Source organism: Nerophis ophidion, linkage group LG24, assembly GCF_033978795.1.
Source record: "Nerophis ophidion isolate RoL-2023_Sa linkage group LG24, RoL_Noph_v1.0, whole genome shotgun sequence".
NCBI classification, from domain to species: domain Eukaryota; kingdom Metazoa; phylum Chordata; class Actinopteri; order Syngnathiformes; family Syngnathidae; genus Nerophis; species Nerophis ophidion.
This window is the reverse complement of record NC_084634.1, coordinates 11,601,493-11,608,014: the sequence shown is the minus strand read 5'-3', so window position 1 is coordinate 11,608,014 and position 6,522 is coordinate 11,601,493.

Here is a 6,522-nt window from a genome sequence, read left to right as displayed (position 1 = left end):
AAAACGAAAATCAGCACAAAATAATGGTGCTATAGTTGTAGGAAATGTCTCAAAATCTCATTAGGAGTGCCGACAAAACCCGAAAATGAAAGAAAATGCATATTTTTGGCAAACTTTTTTTTCTCTAAAATGTCGGAAGGGGGCCCTTACGCAAAAATTAAAAAAACGGACTTGCTTCAGCAGCACAATATTGGTGCTGTAGTTGTAGGAAATATCTCAACACCTCATCAGGAGTGCCGACAAAACCTGAAAATGGCCGAAAATGTATATTTTTGAAAAACTTTTTTCGCTAAAATATCGTAAGGGGGGGGACCCTTACGCAAAAATTCAAAAGACTGACTTGCTTCAGCAGCACAATACTGGCGCTGTAGTTGTAGGAAATGTCTCAAAACTTCATCAGGAGCCAGACAAATCCTGAAAATGGCAGAAAATGCATATTTTTGGAAAACTTTTTTTCGCTAAAATGTTGTAAAGGGGGGCCCTTATGCAAAAATTCCATGAACGGACTTGCTTCCGCAGCACATTTATGGTGCTGTAGTTGTAGGAAATGTCTCAAAACCTCATCAGGAGTGCCGATAAAACCCGAAAATGGCAGAAAATGCATATTTTTGGAAAAAAATATTTCGCCAAAAATTCGTAAAGGGGGGCCCTTACGCAAAAATTCAAAAACAGACTTGCTTCAGCAGCACAATACTGGTGCTATAGCTGTAGGAAATGTCGAAAAACTTCATCAGGAGTGACGACAAAATCCAAAAATGGCAGAAAATGCATATTTTTGGAAGATTTATTTTCGCTAAAATGTTGTAAGGGCGGGCCCTTACGCAAAAATTCCAAAAAAACCGACTTGCTTCAGCAGCACAATACTGGTGCTGTAGTTGTAGGAAATGTCTCAACACCTCACCAGGAGTGCCGAAAAACCCCGAAAATGCCAGAAAATACATATTTTTCTAAAACTTTTTTTCGCTAAAATGTCGTATAGGGGGTTCCTTACGCAAAAATTCAAAAAAAACAAAATCAGCACAAAATAATGGTGCTATAGTTGTAGGAAATGTCTCAAAACCTCATCAGGAGTGCCGATAAAACCCGAAAATGGCAGAAAATGCATATTTTTGAAAAAAAAATATTACGCCAAAATTTTGTAAAGGGGGCCCTTACGCAAAAATTCAAAATATCGGACTTGCTTCAGTAGCACAATACTAATGCTGTAGTTGTAGGAAATGTCTCAAAACTTCATCAGGAGCCCAGACAAAACCTAAAAATGGCAGAAAATGCATATTTTTGAAAAACTTTTTTTTGCTAAAATGTCCTAAGGGGGGCCTTACGCAAAAATTCAAAAAAAACGGACTTGCTTCAGCAGCACAATACTTGTGCTGTAGTTGTAGGAAATGTCTCAACACCTCACCAGGAGTGCCGACAAAACCCGAAATTGCCAGAAAATGCATATTTTTTTAAACCTTTTTTTCGCTAAAATGTCGTATAAGGGGTTCCTTACGCAAAAATTCAAAAAACGAAAATCAGCACAAATAATGGTGCTATAGTTGTAGGAAATGTCTCAAAATCTCATTAGGAGTGCCGACAAAACCCCGAAGTTAAATAAAATGCATATTTTTGGAAAACTTTTTTTCTCTAAAATGTCGTAAGGGGGGGGCCTTAACGCAAAAATTAAAAAAACGTACTTGCTTCAGCAGCACAATACTGGTGCTATAGTTGGAGGAAATGTCTCAAAATCTCATCAGGAGTGCTGACAAAACCCAAAAACGGCAGAAAATGCATATTTTTTTAAACCTTTTTTCGCTAAAATGTCGTAAGGGGGAACCCATACGCAAAAAATTCAAAAAACGGACTTGCTTCAGCAGCACATTTTTGGTGTTGTAGTTATAGGAAATGTCTCAAAACCTCATCAGGAGTGCCGACAAAACCCACAAAAATGGCAGAAAATGCATATTTTTGAAAACATTTTTCCGCTTAAATGTCGTAAGGGGGGGGCAAAAGGCAGAAAAATGCATATTTTTGAAAAACTTTTTTTCGCTAAAATGTTGTAAAGGGGGGCCCTTATGCAAAAATTAAAAAAACGGACTTGCTTCAGCAGCACATTTATGGTGCTGTAGTTGTAGGAAATGTCTCAAACCTCATCAGGAGTGCCGATAAAACCCGAAAATGGCAGAAAATGCATATTTTTGGAAAAAAATATTTCGCCAAAATTCGTAAAAGGGGGCCCTTACGCAAAAATTCAAAAAACGGACTTGCTTCAGCAGCACAATACTGGTGCTGTAGTTGTAGGAAATGTCTCAAAACTTCATCAGGAGCCCAGACAAAACCCGAAAAGGCAGAAAATGCATATTTTTGAAAAACATTTTTTCGCTAATATGTCGTAAGGGGTGTCCCTTATGCAAAAATTCAAAAAACAAAAATCAGCACAAAATAATAGTGCTGTAGCTATTAACTTTTTTTCGCCAAAATTTCGTAAAAGGGGAGCCCTTACGCAAAAATTCAAAAAACGGACTTGCTTTAGCAGCACAATAATGGTGCTGTAGTTGAAGGAAATGTCTCAAAATCTCATCAGGAGTGCTGACAAAACCCAAAAACGGCAGAAAATGCATATTTTTTTAACCCTTACGCAAATATTAAAAAAAGTGACTTGTTTCAGCAGCACATTTATGGTGCTGTAGTTGTAGGAAATGTCTCAAAACCTCGTCAGGAGTGCCGATAAAACCAGAAAATGGCAGAAAATGCATATTTTCAGAAAACTTTTTTTCGCCAAAATTTCGTAAGGGGGGGTCCTTACGCAAAAATTCGAAAAAACGGACTCCTTTCAGCAGCACAATACTGGTGCTTTAGTTGTTGGAGATGTCTCAAAACCTCACCAGGAGTGCCGACAAAACCCGAAAATGGCAGAAAATGCATATTTTTAAAACCTTTTTTTTGCTAAAATGTCGTAAGGGGGGGGGCTCTTATGCCAAAATTAAAAAAAACAGACTTGCTTCAGCAGCACTATACTGGTGCTATAGCTGTAGAAAATGTCTCAAAACTTCATCAGGAGTGCCGACAAAACCCGAAAATGGCAGAAAATGCATATTTTCGGAAAACTTCTTTTCGCTGAGATGTTGCAAGAGGGGCATTTACGCAAAAATAAAAAAAAACGGACTTGCTTCAGCAACACTATACTGGTGCTATAGTTGTAGGAAATGTCTCAACACCTCACCAGGAGTGCCGACAAAACCCGAAAATGCCAGAAAATGCATATTTTTTAAAACATTTTTTTGCTAAAATGTCGTTAGGGGGGGCCCTCACGCAAAAATTCAAAAAACGAAAATCAGCACAAAATAATTGTGCTATAATTGTAGGAAATGTCTCAAAATCTCATTAGGAGTGCCGACAAAACCCAAAAACGGCAGAAAATGCATATTTTTTAAACCTTTTTTCGCTAAAAATGTCGTAAGGGGGGACCCATACGCAAAAAATAAAAAAAAAAACTGACTTGCTTTAGCAGCACATTTATGGTGCTGTAGTTGTAGGAAATGTCTCAAAACCTCATCAGGAGTGCCGACAAAACCTGAAAATGGCAGAAAATGCATATTTTTGAAAAACTTTTTTTCGCGAAATCGTCGTAAGGGGGGACCCTTACGCAGAAATTAAAAAAACGGACTTGCTTCAGCAGCACAATACTGGTGCTGTAGTTGTAGGAAATGTCTCAAAACTTCATCAGGGGCCCAGACAAAACCCAAAAATGGCAGAAAATGCATATTTTTGGAAAACTTTTTTTCGCTAAAATGTTGTAAAGGGGGGCCCTTACGCAATAATTAAAAAAAACAGACTTGTTTCAGCAGCACATTTATGGTGTTGTAGTTGTAGGAAATGTCTCAAAACCTCATCAGGAGTGCCGATAAAACCCGAAAATGGCAGAAAATTCATATTTTTAGAAAACTTTTTTTCGCCAAAATTTCGTAAGGGAGGTCCCTTACGCAAAGATTCAAAAAACTGACCTGTTTCAACAGCACAATACTGGTGCTGTAGTTGTAGGAAATGTTTTAAAACCTCATCAGGAGTGCCGACAAAACCCGAAAAAGGCAGAAAATGCATATTTTTGGAAAACTTATTTTCACTAAAATGTTGTAAGGGCGGGCCCTTATGCAAAAATTTGAATAAACGGACTTGCTTCTGCAGCACAATACTGGTGCTGTAGTTGTAGGAAATGTCTCAACACCTCATCAGGAGTGCCGACAAAACCCAAAAATGTCAGGAAATGCATATTTTGGGAAAACTTCTTTTCGCTAAAATGTTGTAAGGGCGGGCCCTTACGCAAAAATTCGAAAAAACGGACTTGCTTCAGCAGCACAATACTGGTGCTGTAGTTGTAGGAAATGTCTCAAAACTTCATCAGGGGCCCAGACAAAACCCAAAAATGGCAGAAAATGCATATTTTTGGAAAACTTTTTTTCGCTAAAATGTTGTAAAGGGGGGCCCTTACGCAATAATTAAAAAAAACAGACTTGTTTCAGCAGCACATTTATGGTGTTGTAGTTGTAGGAAATGTCTCAAAACCTCATCAGGAATGCCGATAAAACCCGAAAATGGCAGAAAATGCATATTTTTAGAACACTTTTTTTCGCCAAAATTTCGTAAGGGAGGACCCTTACGCAAAGATTAAAAAAACGGACCTAATATATATATATATGCATCTATATATACATATCTTTATATATAAATATTAATAAATATATAATTAATAATTGGATATTAAGAGAATGGGAAAGTTTGAATCCGACCTTGTTTACTTCCATTACAACCTCCTTAAATTCTTGTAATTAATCAGAAATATTAAGCAGCTAAAATGCGCCAAATATGGATAAATGTGGAGAGTGTTTTGCATTTTTCCCATCAGGCCATGTAAAGGACTTACATGGTGGTCATTTTGAAAAATGTATGGACTAAGGATGTTTTTTATGATGTCCACAAAGTTCAGTGGGCAGGTTGTGTTATGAGTGACCATTCGTGTTGACTTTTTGTTATGGTTACCTTTTTTTAGTGCCATAAGTGGAAAAGGTTGTTTGGATTGGATAAGTAATAGCTGTACTGTACATGTGTCCAAGTTCAATTCATGGTCATTGATCTGATTCACTCACAAAGCCCACAAGACAATGTCAATGCCGTCGCAATTAAACTGGCAGTCATATCAAATTAAGCAGGCCTGAGTAGTTAATGAACTTGTCATGTCTGGCGGGCTTAACTGGAGACGCAGCAGTTTGGACACACCTACTTTAAAGGAAACCTGTGAGGATTATCTTCGTTTATGATTTATAAATGTTGTCACAATATTGACAGTAGTGTTAAACAATCCCAAAGTGTAAAATTATAACACTGTATTGGATGCCTGTGTTTTTGTATTGTTTTTTTAACTGTCATTTGTAACGTCACACTTTGACAGGCGTACTCATATGATTATTCCAATTAGTGTATGCTGTGGGGACCTGGAAGAAACCGATTCGTATTTTTATTAGGATTCTGAATCGATTCAAAATATTGAAGAATGGATTAAAAAAACAAAACGTTTTTAGACCCTCGCCGCACTTACTCGCTGCGTGTATATGTCAAACCTTAGCACAGGGGGTCCATACTTTTTCCACTTTGGGCTGCTGATATGGAAAATGTACCAAAGCAGCATTTCATCAACAAAATAAATAATAAATCTACTTCATGAAGCCTAGGTGGCGACTTGTCCAGGGTGTACCCCGCCTACCACCCGAATGCAGCTGAGATAGGCTCCTGCGACCCAAAAAGGGACAAGCGGTAGAAAATGGATGGATGAATGGACTTCATGAAGATAACAGAGTAGGCGTGGTCAAAGGAGGAGGCTGTCTCATCAAAATATTATCCCGCGGATAATATCTGAATATCTGGAGTATTGTATTAAATAGCACAACTAAAGTGCCCCACTGGAATTCAATCTCAAATTTAAAAGTTTTGGAAATGAGCAGCCTTGGGCCCTTTAAAATACACAATGACGTGACCTAGTTTTTTTCCGATGGAGTTAAAAAAACATTTTTAATTCAAGGTACATTAAATAAATGACATTTCACACCCACATGAAATTGGGTCCATAGTCCATGACCCCGATTTACTGTTTAATCAAATTACATTGTGCAAGTGGACTCGCGCTGCAGTGAAATTGGGACAATAGATTGCATAAAACAGTTACAAAGAAGGCGAATGTTTAAGTTACGTGCCATGCGATATTGTGCAAATATACCCAACGTGTCTGTGAAAATTTAAAAAGGTGTGTATTTTCAAAGAATAACATATCTATCTAAAAAAAAACAATAACGGTAAAATTGAAGAAAAAGGAGCAAACAATTGGAATGCATTGATAAAATGTTTAAACTACTGATAATATTATACTCAGTCACCTGTAACACAAAGTTATGTCTTTTAATACAGTGGTCCCCAACCACCGGGTACCGGGCCGCGGCTCGATTGGTACAGGGCCACAGAAGAATTTTTAATTAATTTTTATTGGTTGTTTTT